This window comes from Tamandua tetradactyla, chromosome 7, assembly GCF_023851605.1.
Source record: "Tamandua tetradactyla isolate mTamTet1 chromosome 7, mTamTet1.pri, whole genome shotgun sequence".
NCBI classification, from domain to species: domain Eukaryota; kingdom Metazoa; phylum Chordata; class Mammalia; order Pilosa; family Myrmecophagidae; genus Tamandua; species Tamandua tetradactyla.
The window spans coordinates 60,990,247-61,005,693 of NC_135333.1; the positions used below are offsets into that span (position 1 = coordinate 60,990,247).

Sequence of the window (15,447 nt, forward strand, 5' to 3'; positions counted from 1 at the left end):
TTTTGTGAGAGACTAAAGAAAAAAATGTTTATTTGGTGCAAAATTTATATTTTGGCTACTGTATTTAATTTAATGTGTATGGTCAATTTAATTGAACACCACAAGTACATGGAATCTTGAATAGGGCATGAGATTTTGTCAGTATTGCCCAGGTCAGTGTGATGCCCTGATAAATCTCAGAATGATTTGGACAGTGAATAAAGAAGTATTTACAAAGTGCCCTTGGGGGACTGGGGAAGTGGGGGGGGGGGGGTATTCAATTTCCCCATGTGGAGAATTTCTGATATTCCTGCAAAGGATAGGTTAAACCTACTTAAAATTAGACCTAAGAGTCACCCCCAGAGAACCTCTTTTGTTGCGCAGATGTGGCCTCTCTCTCTCTAAGCCAACATGGCAAGCGAACTCACTGCCCTCCCTCCCTATATGGGACATGACTCCCAGGGGTATAAGGCTCACTGACAACATGGGACAGAAATCCTGGGATGAGCCAGGACTTGGCATCCAGGGATTGAGAAAACCTTCTTGACAAAAAGGAGGAAGAGAGAAATGAAACAAAGTGTCAGTGGCTGAGAGATTTCAAACAGAGCTTATCCTGGAGGTTATTCTTATGTATTATACAGATACCCCCCTTTTAGCTTATCTAGGGTATGGACAGATGAGTAAAAAATATGCATAAAAAAATAAACAAATAGAGGTGGGCCACAGCGGCTCAGCAGGCAGAGTTATCGCCTGCCATGCTGGAGACCCGGGTTCGATTCCCAGTGCCTGCCCATGCAAAAACAAAAACAAATAATAGGGGAAACAGTTGAAATAAATTGAGTAAATTGAAATACTAGTGGTCAATGAGAAGGAGGGGTAACAAGTATGGTATATATGAGTTAAAAATCTTTTCTATTTCTTTTGCTGGAGTGATGCAAATGTTCAAAAAAATTACCATGGTGATAAATACACAACTACGTGATGATACTGTGAGCCACTGATTGTACACTATATAGAATGTTTGTATGTTTGTTAAGGTTTGACAATAAAAATATATTAAAAAAAAAAAAAAAAGATGAAGTCCTCAGCCTATTGAACTGACTGTTCCCCCAGTTTGCAAGAATATCAGGAATTCCCCAAATGGGGAAATTGGATATTTTTTTCTTTCTTTCTATCTCCCCAGTCCCTTAAGGATTCTTTGCAAATACTTTTTTATTCTCTGCCCAGATCACTCTGGGATTTATCAAGTTATCACACTAACCTATACAAACCAACAAGATCACAATCCCTGTTCAAGATTCCATGCAATTATGGTGTTCAAGTAAACTGACCACACAAGTTAAATTAGATAATGTGCTACCCAAAATATAAATCTTGCACCAAATAAACATCTCTTCCTTTGGTTTCACACAGAAGTTGAAGTTTTAAAATATGGACCACATCATCCTTTACCCTGTATTCTAGTTTACCTTAGTCCTATCCAGATCAGCTTCATTCATATTTCTAGATGAAGTCTAATCACTTTGATAAATCACTTCTGCATCTCTAGTTTATAATTGTTTTACAATCCAAAATCACATCATGTAATCCATCACCCCCCCTTTAAAAAAAAAAAGCTCATAAAACATAAAGGAATTAAAGTTAACAATACTTTGGAGAAATATTTCTCAATTTGTGGCCTGTGTTCCTAAAACATGATACTCAAGGTGCTTATTTAAAATGTAAACTGACAAGCTGCCTACTAGGTAAAAATCTCTCCGAGGCCCACTGAACTGTATTTTCAGCAAGCTTCTGTTGCTATGTTCTCATGAACACAAAGTAAACAGTGTCAAGCAGGACTAAGTTCTGAAATTTTACTAAGAACACTTCCATAATAATGTATTCTGCCCTTCCTCCTTGCATCTTCTGATGCAAAAGTGGTACAGAGTTTAGTAATGTAATTAATCCCAAATTTGTTCGACGTTTAAAAGATATAGTTTGATTCTAGGTAGAAGATATACCATAGCTTTGTGCAGAAAAATAAGTTTAGAGCATCTAGATTGCCTTTCTTTTTTTTAGATTGCCTTTCTTTTTGGGAGACAAAAACCGTAAGATAGGGTATGGCCTGATGTAATTTCACTGTGGAATTTTTATTTTATACTTGAATATATATTCTATAAAATACTCACCTCCGGCGGGCCACGGTGGCTCAGCAGGCAAGAATGCTTGCCTACCATGCCAGAGGACCTGGGTTTGATTCCCAGTGCCTGCCCATGTAAAAAAAAAAAAAAAAATTCTCACCTCAAGGTGATCTATACTGTTGATTACACCTCTGTAAAGTTTTGTTTCATAATGCATTTTAGCCAAACTTATCATCTATCCTAGACTTGTCTCTATATAAAATTCTTCAATCTAAAAAGAGATACTTTTACTAAGACTGAAAAATAACTGGTTCACAGTCTGGGACTGAGATATTCAGCTAACTTATCCTCTAGCAATATCCTCAAAAAGAAGAACTTTAGTTACTCCAAGAAAAGAGGTCACAGAGTAAGTCACAGGGAAACCATTAAATCCTTGGAAAATCTCCTCAGGCAAGTTTTTAAAGAAAGCTTTCATCAAGTTTGAGTTAATGAGCTGTTACCATGTACAAATACTGGCAACTGGTTTAAAATAGCCATAATATAGCACAATTATTATTTACTAAAATTGAAAAGCGGCCCTTGTCATCTTAGTACATTATCATACTTGTGCCTTCCATCCTATTCTCATTTATAATGCCAGCAGGAAAGGTGTAACTCATTCAGTATCACTCCAGACCCCAACAACAACCAGTATTGCGACCTCAACACATGCCATTTTAATGTGTTAATAAACCCCAGCAATCCTGAGTAACTGCAGAATTACAGACATAATCCTCAACAGAGGTATGTTACCAACTGGTTGGATATGAGGTTCAGAAAACACAGGGTAAGCCCACAATAATTATGTAGTTGTCACACTGAGTAGCTCTGTTTTTTCACAGCTTATTTAAGACACAAACGTAGAAAGTCTAGGAATGTCTAAAAGACCACCTGCTAAATCGCCTAGCCTTGGCTTCTCAGGGCCAGACAGAGGCGAGTGAAGGGGTTGAGGGTTAGTGATACCTAATAAATGTGTTGAGAAAGCACTGAATTCAAAATTTCTTCTTTTTCTTCAACTCACTGCCATGTAACCTTCCTGCTCATTTCTGCACAAGGAAAGCTACATTCTGTATAGGATCAGGAACCAGATGGGTAATCAAAAGGCCCTAGGGAGTCAGGAGACAAGGTTTAGTATATAAACGTGTGCTGTATAGTCCTGCCATAAAAATAGATGAAATTAGGGCCACAGTGGTTCAGCAGGCAGAGTTCTCACCTGCCATACCAGAGACCTGGGTTTGATTCCCGGTGCCTGCCCATGCAAAAAAGAAAAAGATGAAACAGACTTCAATTTTTCATTCAACAAGGCAAAGAGGATGAGAAATTGAGATGTATAATAAAGACAAGCAGATTTTATATGACATCAAATTTGGGAGCTTGGAAGCCATTTGACATATCACTAATTTTAGAGCCTGAGTTACTGTTTTTAGTTTTTCCTTTAAAAGAAAAAAACAAACCAACCATTTATACACACCAAATTTGGGCTTAAACTTTTCATTCGTACTTTTTATTCTGGGAACTTCATATATGCAATCTTTTATCCTCTTTTCTTTATCTCCCACATAGGTAACCACACATATTAACAATGAGGTATATACCATTTCTTCTTTTTCACAATGTCCATATAATCACATATGAAATTCATACATACATACACAAAAGACATGAGAACTAGCTTCTTCTTAATAGATTAATATTAACCACACTTCTCTGCAAACTGCTTCTCATTTATCTTGTACAAATTCTGCCAAGATTTCACAAAGGCAGCATCAATCCCATTTTCTATTTACAACATAGGAGTACCCATTTCCAACAGATGTTACTGTTCATTTTAACATTTCAGATACTTGTTGGTAATTCAGATTTGTTCTTCAGTGACTTTCCTATTCACATTCTTTGCCTGGTGTTCCACTGGGATGTCTGAATAGTATAGTATTGGTATTAATTCTTTGTCATCTGTTTGCCAATACTTTTTTCTTAAATCATCTGCCCACTGACTTTGTGTATGGTATCTTTTGCTATAAAAGTATTTAAATTTTTTTATGTGGTACAATGTTTGTTTTGTCTTTTATGTCTTAGAACAGAGGTCAGAAAACTATGGTCTGCCACCTGTTTTATAAATAAAATTTTATTGGAATACAGCCCTGTCCATTCACTTGTGTAGCAGAGTCAAGAAATTTCAACAGAAACTGTCTGGTAGGTAATGCCTAAAATACTCACTATCTGGCTCTTTACATAAAAAATGTGTTGACCCTTGCCATAGAATATCAAGAAAATTGGATGTCTGATATTTCTCCCCCCAGAAAATTTAAGCTCCAAAAGGATTTTTATGTTTTCTTCATTGCTATACTCTCACTGCTTAGAACAGTATTTGTGAAATGATAAACGCAAAATTTTCAGAATTAATCCAAGTCTTCTAACTTTTATAGTCTTAATTGTAAATACAGTATTAGTGATATTTGAATAATACTGTTAAAAATTATTTTTCTTAGCAATGTATAACTTTGTTGTGTTTTATTGTGGAAATGTATGAGAAATAACACACTAAAGTTTATTTGTTTTGGGGGAGGTGGAATGGGGATGGGGGAGTCCAAGGCCAGGAATCAAACCCAGGTCTCCCCCCATGGAAGCACACTAGAGTTTTACAGCTGAAAATCATCAGCTATCATTAGACCACTTTGAAAGTCATCCATTCCAATATTAAGGACATAACTGTATAGGGGGAAATTACTATAACATTTCAGGTTCATTTTGTTGTTAAAAATCAATTTATTTTAAGAGACCCTTCATATACAGGCACAAAATCATAGCACTCAACAATTTGCTGCTCATTACAAGCTACTTTTCAGTTGACAAGTCTGATCACAATGATTAAATATTTTACACCAAAAGCATCTAATGAGGAGGTGAAAATTTTTCTGATTAAAGTTAATGACTGCCAATACTATATAACTTTAGATTTTGGGTTTAACTTGTCCATAATGAATATAAAATAATCCAGATAGTTTGTAACCCATGCCATAGGGGGCATTTTATTGTTATTTGCTTCCAAGCACAGCTTTACAAATGCAGCATAAGATTAGTATTTGATTTATAAATCGTGGCAAAAAAATATTTGTAAGCCTAAAATATAATGTTCAATCTTTTTAATATTTCTGTTCCAATGAAAGTTTTCCTAATAAAATATTGAGGGAAAATGTTCCAAGATCATATAAAGAATTCTCATAATTATCACAACATAATCTCATTTCTATTAAATCACAAATAAACTTTGTCCCTTTAAGCTAATAAATTCCTACAATAAACAACATCTATATTTCAAATCATAGTCAATGAACAGTAAGTCATACTATATATCCTTATACTTAGGAACATTATTCCTTTAACTTTTTTAGACATTTTGGAAAACATGCATAGCTCCTAATGAAAAACAACAATATTCACCTTACATTTTAATGACTGAAAAACTCTAAAATCCTTTTTGATCCCTATGCTATTTAGACATTTGTATTTACAGTTAACAGTTCTCCTAAAAGGAAAAAGGGTAGCTCAGCAAGTTAAAACATATCCAAACAGGAGATTTGTTATAAAGCAAGAACTGTCATTTACCAAATTTATCTATAATAATCTGCCCCATGGAAAGAAAGGGAGGAGGATGGTAATGAAAGAAAATAGAAAAAGAACAGGATTGACGAAGAGAAAAAACAGAATAAAAATTAAAAACTACTTCCAAATTGCCAAAGGACTGGGTATAGGGGGAAAGAAATCTCTTTTGCATATATATCCAGAAAGTTTGTGTGTGTCAGCACACGGTGATTACAGTTCCAATAAGCTAGAATTTAAATAAAAGGTTGAAATAGCAGCAAATAGATGAAAGGCAGCTCCTTTAACATTTGCTCTTGGAGTCCAGCAACTCTCAGCAGTTGGCTGGAGACTAAGCTGGACGATCCTGTGGAGCTCCAACAAAGGGACGAAACAAACTCAAGTCCCCAGGGCCCCCTCCCGACAACGCGTGAAACAACTTGATAAATGATTGCTCTGTCAGCGGACGAAGAGATGGAGACGTCTGGGAGCAGAGGGGGAATGTATCTAATTTAGGAGGCCCAGGGGGGAGAGGAGAGACAAGAACAAGGCAGAAGGGCCCAACAGGAGCAAGACCACCTTATGACACAAACATTCAACAACAGAATCTAGACGCAGACACCACAAAACCAAACGGTATCTCAAGAACTGAAGTTAGTATAACATGACACCTCTGGCAGTCTAATTCCTCCTTGGTTACTAGGACTCTGGGGGGAAATTTTCACCTTCCATAACCTATTCTTTAGCCTCAAGTCCAAGCTTAAGAAAGCACTGCTCTGAAGTCACTTCATTCCTTTAATGATGACATGAAATACAAACTCCATGCTCCCTATAGCCAGTACAGGCTTAAAGGTTGGTGATTCAGAATTTAAAGACAGAAAGGACAAGAGCCCAATGTCTACCTCAATTCAAAGAAACATTAATTTACCCTAAAACAAAATACAGGAGTTGTTCACATCTGGGGCCCAACACTTCAAATTGCCCTCCCTCCCTCTTTTTGAGTGTGTGCACCAGCTATTTATACAACCTTTTCCTGGCTGAGGAATGATATTGGTCCCATAGGACTTCCCTTTTGGAAGACCTCACTGGTGACAAACTCCTTCAACAATGCACAGGCATTTGAGAAGTAGGCACAGAAGGCATCTCTAATTGAGAAAAGGGTTGGTGGGATTGTTAGTGGTATAAATATCAGTTTTTCAAACGCAGTTACCCAAAGAGTAATTAATTTTAACCCAAAAGGGAAGTTCTTTTACCACAAGCATCAGATGAAAGACCATTAAGCAAGTTTGCTAAAATACATGTCAAAGTTAGGAGCAAACAAGTGGCAAGTATAGAATTCCTAATTGACTCAAGCCTTTCATATGTCACTCCAATTTTTCATTTGATGAACCAGAGACAGTAATGTGGTTGTTTTAATCAAAGTAATCATGGTTTGTTTTACTGCGTATAAAAGTTTAATAAAGGCCAAATTAAACTTTGACTGTAATTATGCATAAGTAAAATTAACTGCAAATTGTATACCAAGAAAGTGAAGTTAAAGAATTTACCTTCTCTGATGCCCTTGGAAGACTACTGACAATTCATATGATACGGTCCAAAGCTCATTTATAACAGAATGTATTTCACATCTTCTGGCATAATAATTAATGGTTAGAGAGTTACTGTACTGTTGAAGGGTACAGGGCAGTGATGAGAAAAACATCATTTATCTGGGTGGAATTGGAGGGTCTTGCTCCTACTAGTTTAATTTTTCTTCGTAGTAAAAGCAAATCTACTGAGTCTACTCTGGGTAAAATGTATTCCTGGCCGTTCAAGAATTCACACCAGATTAGACAAAAATGGATATTCTGTGACCGATCTCACTTACTAATTTCCCAGAAACCTGCCTTGTGAGGATACACAGCTTTAAAGGGGTCTTAGGGCTTCCTAAATTTAGAAATGGGAGAGTAAGAGGCACTCTACTATGACTCTCACTTTGAGACAAGTTAATTCCACTCTACCATGACTCTCACTTTGAGACAAATTAATTCACACCCAACATTTCACAAAAGTATAGTTTTGAAATTATACAGCCCTGTCTCTAAATTCTATCTACTTCACTGCCCAACCTCTCTACCTTAATCACACAACATCATAACATTATATAAAATCAAGATATCTCGCTTGTACTGAGAAATGAGAAGTTCTGCCATGGTTCTTCCTGACAAGAGTCAGCAGGAGCTAATGCCTCCTTTTAGACTGGATATGTACCTCCAGTTCACCAACTGGACATCAGGCCCACCCACTCATTAATTACCTGTCTGACATTGTAGGTGATGAGTTTCTATAAAGACTAGTAATCCAGCCTATACTGGCCAATCCCAGTAATCCAGATTAAACATTAATGGTTCTTTCTTCCCATCTGTCTCAGATAATCCTGGATGCTCCCCTAAATCTTCCTTCACTTGGCATTAACCTTTCACCTGTAGCACTCAGGATTTAACACAATACTCAAAGTATTTTCTAACCATTAAGAAGACAGAACTAGCACTGGTTTATTCTGAAAAGCAGTAGATAAACATCTTCCATAAGCCTGCATGGCTACATATGAAACTGCTAAAGAAAAGATACACAAACAAATCATAAGCCAGGAAGGTAAGTAACAGTGACGGCTTAGCTAGGAAAACAGGGGCTGTAATGCATGATTCGGGAATATTTGTTTGTGCAGGCTACTGGAAAAGGGATGAAAGATCAATGTGAACAAAGCAAAAAAGGAGGGTGGGAGATTTAAATGGCAACAGAGCAGAGTTAGACAACACTTGCTCCTGATAAATTTTCTATCATCACTTCTTAAGGCAGTGTTTCCCTAAGCACGGTCCTTGTATCAGAATCTCCTGAATCCAATCCCAAAGAGTAGGACTTCAGAAGCTGCATTTTAAATAAGCTCCCTAGTGCATCTAAAACACATTTATGACTGAAAGATTACAAATGTCTACTACAGCTGCCTAAAGGGTTCATCAAGAATGAGGGCTCACAGTGTCCTCTTTCTGCACCGCTCCACTGTATTCTCACTCATCCTAAAGAAACCTCATCACTAAAGCAATAATCACACTATGTTTAATTGTTTATGGAACGTCTCCAAAGAGAAGCAAAGAGTCTCTTTTTTTTTATTCTCTTGGATAGTAAAGTGCTTGGCACACAGTAAATGTTCAAATATTTATTCAATTAAGTTATTTCACCTCTTACCTTATTTTAAACACTACAGAAGGAAAAGGTTTGACTAAGTGATTTCTAAACATCTAATATTCTAACATGTTTTATGTATTAGAGCAATGTTTCTCAACCTATTTCTTATTAGTACCCTCCTATAAAGTCTTTTAAGACTTTTATTTCCTAATCGCCTCCATTCCCCAAGAAATTTTAGTATTACAGATAAACTACATATCTATTTATGATGTGGCCCTTTATAGGTCACAAACTATTGTAGTAGCAAAGATTTTTGTCATATCAAAGTTATAGGCTGAGCCCCCAATCTTGGGGTTTGTTCATATGAAATTTAACCCCACAAAGGATAAGTCAAGCCAACTTAAAATTAGGCCTAAGAGTCACCCCCAAGAGAACCTCTTTTGTTGCTCAGATGTGGCCTCTCTCTACAGCCAACACAACAAGCAAACTCACCACCCTCCCCCTGTCTATGTGGGACATGACTGCCAGGGGTGGGGACCTTCCTGGCAACATGGAACAGAAATCCTGGAATGAGTTGAGACTTTGCATCAAGGAATTGAGAAAACCCCTAGAACGAGCTGAGACTCAGCACCAGGGCATTGAGAAAACCTTCTCCACCAAAAGGGAGAAAAGTGAAATGAGACAAAATAAAGTGTCAATGGCTGAGAGATTCCAAACAGAGTCGAGAGGTTATCCTGGAGGTTATTCTTACGCATTGAACAGATATCACCTTGTTAGTCGAGATGTAATGGAGAGGCTGGAGAGAACTGCCTGAAAATGTGGAGCTGTGTTCCAGTAGCCATGTTTCTTGAAGATGCTTGAATAATGATAGAGCTTTCACAATGTGACTGTGTGATTGTGAAAACCTTGTGTCTGATGCTCCTTTTATCTACCTTATCAACAGATGAGCAAAACATATGGGATAAAGATGAATAATAGGGGGAACAAATGTCAAAATAAATTTACACTGAAATGCTGGTGATCGGTGAGGGGAGAGCTGGGGGTTATGGTATGTATGAATTTTTTCCTGTTTTTTTTTATTTCTTTTTCTGAATAGATGCAAATGTTCCAAGAAATGATCATGATGATGAATAATCAACTATGTGATGATACTGTGAATTCTTATTATATACGTAGAGCGGAATGATAAAAAAAAAAGATTTTTATCATTTTGCCCAAGAATTGATCACTCTGTATTACCTCCACTGATAATGCATTCAATTGTGTTTAGGATAATCACCACAACATTGGAATGATAGGGGGAGAATGTTAATCCAATACTTAGTAATATTTAATTATAACTTCTTAGACCAAATCAACATATGATTTGAATTGACATGTGCTACTGACAACATTTAAAATATTACCATCAGTTTTACAATTAAACTTTCTCCAAATTGGGTATAGTACTAACAACGTTCTTGTAAAATATCTATCAACTATTACTAAAATAAACTATATGTGAAAAGTTTTTGTAAACATTTTTTAGACACAGCAAGCCCAGGGCTTTAAGCACATACTGAATTTAACCAGTAAGTGATAGTGCTCTTACCTATTCAAAGAATTAACCCTCCTGCTTGCCTATGATATAATGTTAAACCCAATGTTAGTGCACCACTTAGACAATCAGAAATACCAGGAAAAACACGATGAGTGTGTCACATTTACGGATATCACTAAACCATCTGACTGCCATCTATACTGTACGTAAGAGCTTATGAAAGCTTATAGAAGAGTATATAGTGTGTGCCTCCGTAAATGTGGAGTTCACAAATAGGCAAAGCTAACCTATAGAACTGACAGATATGTGTTTGGGTGATAAATAATAAAGAAAAACAAAAACATCATTAACCTAACGACCAGGGGAATTGCATGAAAGGGAATGGTTGGTGTATAGATAGCATGCTATGCTGGTTTGAAAATACTATGTACCTCAGAAAAGCCATGTTTTAATCCTGATGCCATCTTGTGGAAGCAGCTGTTTCTTTTAATCCTGATTCAATACTGTAGGTTGGAATCTTTTGGTTAGATTATCTCCATGGAGATGTGGCACACCCAATTGTGGGTATTAACTTTTGACTAGATGGAGATGTGGCTCCACCTATATCAGGTGGGGCTTGATTAGTTTATTGGAATCCTTTAAAAAAGGAAACATTTTGGAGAAATCTCAGAAAGACAGAGCCTAGAGAAACGACAGAAACCTCAGAGCAGACAGAAACTTCACAGCAAAACTAACACAGATGTGAAAATGTGGAGAACAGAGACACGGATATTTGGAGACACTTGGAGCCAGCAGACATCACCATGAGATATAAACGAAGCCAGAACCTGGAGAGATTCAAGGGAAGCTAAGAGATGAAAGCCAGGAACAGAGGGTGGAAGCACGGAGGACAGGAGGAAGGGACCAGCAGATGCCATCCATAAGACTACCCAGCTGACAGAGGTGTTCCTGACACATCTGCCTTCCTTGAGTCAAGGTGCCATAATCTGAACATTTTCACTAACTGAAAACTGTAAATTTGTAATTTATTAAATTCCCCTTTATAAAAAGCTGTTCTAGTTTTGGTGTATCCCATTCCGTCAGCTTGCAAACTAACACAGATGCCTTCTGGGTTAACAATAATATTCTATTAGTTGACTTAATGGCTAATATGAGGGGATTTTTGTAATAGTAATTTATAGATTGTATATTTGTTCCATGTGCTTTTTTATATGTGTTTTATTCACAACAAAAGTAATTTATAAACAGGGAAAAAAGTTTATGAAAGTTATTATCAAAAAGGCAACAGCAAGTGTTGACAAAGACAGGAGAGACTGCAACCCTCACAAATGCTTGTGGGAATGCAAAACGGGTTAGGTGCCTTGGGAACATAGTTGACAGACGACCCAGAAATTTCACCCCTTGGTATATAGACAAGAAAAATGAAAGCATATGTCCATGCAAAAACTTGGACATGAAATGTTCATAGCAGCATAGTTCATAACCCAAAAAGGTAGAAATCACCCAAATACCCATTAGCTGATGAGTGGATAAACAAAATGTGATATATATATATACATATATATATATATATATATATATTCTGGGTCTTTTGTCTTTACATAAACTTATGAATCAGTTTGCTGAAATCTAGAAAATAGCTGGCTGGGATTTAGATTGGGATGGTGCTGAATCTAGATAAAATTGGGAAACCAAAAACAAAGTTGGAGGACTGACTAACCTGACTTTAAGATTTATAAAGCTACAGTAATAAAGACATGTGGTACTGGCAAAAGAATAGAAAAGTAGGTCAAATAGAAAACAGATCAATGAATCAAGAGCAGCAGACCCACACACATATTATCAACAACCACAGGCTAGGATAAAATATTTGCAAAATATATATCTGATAAAGGAGTTATATCCAAGAACTCTTAAAACTCACAACAATAAGAAAACAAACCAATTTTAAAATGACTAGAAGATCTGAACTGACAACTCACCAAAAATATACAGATGGCAAATAAGCATATGAAAAGATGTTCAGTATCATATATCCTTAGGGAATTGCTAATTAAAACAATGACATACCACTACACACCTAAAAGAATGGCTAAAATCCAAAGCACCAACAACTGAATGCCAATGAGTATGTAAAGCAACAGGAACATTTAGTCATAGCTAGTGGAAATGGAAAATGGTACAGCCACTTTGGAAGACAGTTTGGCGATATGAAGTTAAACATAAGCTTACCATACAATCCAGCATTGCACTCCTAGGTATTTACCCAAATGAGTTGAAAACTGTTATCTATACAAAAACCTGCACATGAATGTTTATAGTAGTTTTATCCATAATTGCCAAAAACTGGAAGCAATCAAGGGATCCTACAAGAATAGGTAAACAAACAATTTCATCATACAATGAAATATATGCGCTATCAGGCCATGAAAAGACATACTGACTGAAAAGATGCTAGTCTGAAAAAGCCATATACCGTATGTTTCCAAGTATGACATCTGGAAAAGGCAAAATTATGGGAACAGTAAAAAGATCATTGGTTGGCCAGGGATTTAGGGGAAGGAGGGAAAGAGAAAAAGAGGCAAAGTGCAGGGTATTTTTAGGCAGTGAAACTATTCAGTATGATGCTATAACGGTGGACACCTGATATTATGCATGTCAAAAACCAAGGAACTGTACAACACAGAGTAAGCTATGACTTTAGTTAATAATGTATCAATATTGATCAGTTGTAAGAAATGTACCACACTAATGCAAGATGTTAACAATAAGGGAAACTGTTCTGAAGGGGAGGAGAAATATATGGGAACTCTGTTTCATATATATATAAGCTCGGTTTTTCTGTTAATTTAAAAATGTTCTAAAAAATAAAGTCTTTTAATTTTAAAAAATGCAGGACACTAGGAAACGTGTTCATTCATAATTATAACAGGCATGAAAAAGAATTAACAGGTTTAGGCTCCAATGATAAAATTCAAGATGGAAACAGTTTTTTTAATGCTTCTATTTTAATTTATTGAACTGAGGTCACACAGTGCTATATAAAAGTAAAGTACTGAAGGCAGTTATTTAGAATCTATATACAAATTATTATAAGCTAAGGCTCAAGATAAAATGGACTACCTTGAGAGATGAATTAAGGTCAAGCAAAGGCTAAGGGATTTTTGAAGGTGTTCTAGACCTTAAGCTTACTGAGAATAGGAAATGTGTCTGCATAATATTTTCTGTGTCGGGGGTGATGCTCGAAGCTTTACATATAAACTATTTGAACTCTTCCCAACAACCTTGCAAGGTATGTACATTATCTTCATTTAAACTAGTTCAAAACCAAACTTTTCGAAGACTAGAAGAAAACAGTTCAAGTAATTAATCTAAGCTTTGGTTCCCTGTGATCTACGAAAAAAATAACAATCCTAACTACTTCAGAGCTGTTGTAAAAACTAAATGAAATAAGGTATATCAAGCATCCGACATTTAACAAACACTCAACTTTCTGTTTCTTTTACCCCAGTTTCAGCAAAAACGAATGTTATATTCTGGAAACTAGCAAATTATGTGTGGATGATCAGGGTTAAAATCAATACTTTAAAGGCCATCAGTGTTCACCAGTTGCGAGCACTTAATCATGCAGCATAAATCCAACAAACTGTGGTGAAACAGAGCACTCAAAAACAGTTGTTTGTGTTACGAGAAAATAAAAAAGTTAATCTAGCACATATTCAAGTGACGTGTTACCACAACAATGCTAAATAATAATTAGATACATGCAGTAGGCAGTGTGACTGACTGTAAGCACTATGACTTTTGCTACCATAATAATTGTTTCTATGGTAATTTGGGAGCCAAGCCATGAGCTGTTGTGAAAACCAGTAGAAGTTACTATCACCACAAGCCATAAGTGACAATGTAAGCATGCTCTTCTCTTTCCCGGGGACTCTTTGAAAAAGACTTGGCTGGATATTGAGACGAAGACAGGCTGCACACAAATATGTAACGCTTCACACTTAAGCTGCAACACTTCTTTTCCCAGAATTAACATCGGACAGGGCAGCCTAGCTCTGACAGCTGGCAAGAGGAGAAAGGTAATCAATCACAGGAGCTGTGGGGGTATGTTGCATAGAGGTGAAGGTTAGAGATAATTTAGAGTGATGAACTACAAAGGGATGACTGAGGATAAGTAGTTGGTAGAACACTTGGAGAATTAGGAGGCAGGATAAGAGGGCCAGATGGAAGAACAGCCAAAGGAGATGTAGGAAGTGAGGCAGGGGCAGGGGCAGAGGCTGGAGCAGGGGGAAGAGGGAAAAGGAGGAGTGGGGAGAGATGGGGAGTGGAGGAGGAGGGAAACAGAGGGCCCCTGACCAAACCCTCCTTTACACCTTCCTGCAAAATCCAAACACTGGTTAGCAATATTGCATTTGAGTTCTCAAATGCAGTCATATGAGCACTAAAAAAGAGAAATGAACACTCACACATGTATACTGGTAACACTATAAATTCACTATCTCTATCATCAACCAAGGCTCCAAGACCCCACTTCCAAGCCTTCATTTGCCATTCTTAAATATTATTTCCCCACCACATCTATTGCCCCATCATTCTCAGATGGTTTTGTCTCCTTTATACATGCCTACTAGATATCTCTACTTCAAATACTTTTCTCTAGAAAATCAACTCAGTATTTTGAAAAATGGTAAATACAAAGGGCAAAAATCATACATTTATCTTACCTTATTTATAAAGACTATCTCAGGATAATAAAATGCTGAAAAGCTACTCTTCATAAAAGTATTCCAGGTAGTAAGCAAAAAAAAAGAAATGACAGTTTAGCTAGTGGAAATGGAAAATGGTACAGCCACTTTTAGAATAAAATTTCATTTATACATTTATTTCAGAATAAAATTGTTTAACCAAGTCCATGGAACTGCACAACAGAAACAGTGAACCCTAGGTTATTCATGGATTATAGTAAATAGTACAATTAAATGTGCTTTCATAAATTGTAAAAATATAACATACCCCACTATA

The 15,447-nt window shown here is 36.5% G+C and overlaps 1 protein-coding gene and 1 long non-coding RNA gene across 2 annotated transcripts in view; one reads left to right on the forward strand and one right to left on the reverse strand.

The window, feature by feature from the left end:
- The window catches only part of CECR2 (CECR2 histone acetyl-lysine reader), a 195,658-nt gene that overhangs the window by 96,587 nt on the left and 83,624 nt on the right, over positions 1–15,447 (reverse strand). The gene's annotated exons all lie outside the window — the stretch shown is intronic.
- LOC143691298 (uncharacterized) overlaps positions 14,254–15,447 on the forward strand; it is a 44,666-nt gene continuing 43,472 nt past the window's right edge. Inside the window, exon 1 of the long non-coding RNA XR_013179447.1 lies at positions 14,254–14,504. This is a non-coding gene — a long non-coding RNA (uncharacterized LOC143691298). The remainder of the gene's footprint in view (positions 14,505–15,447) is intronic.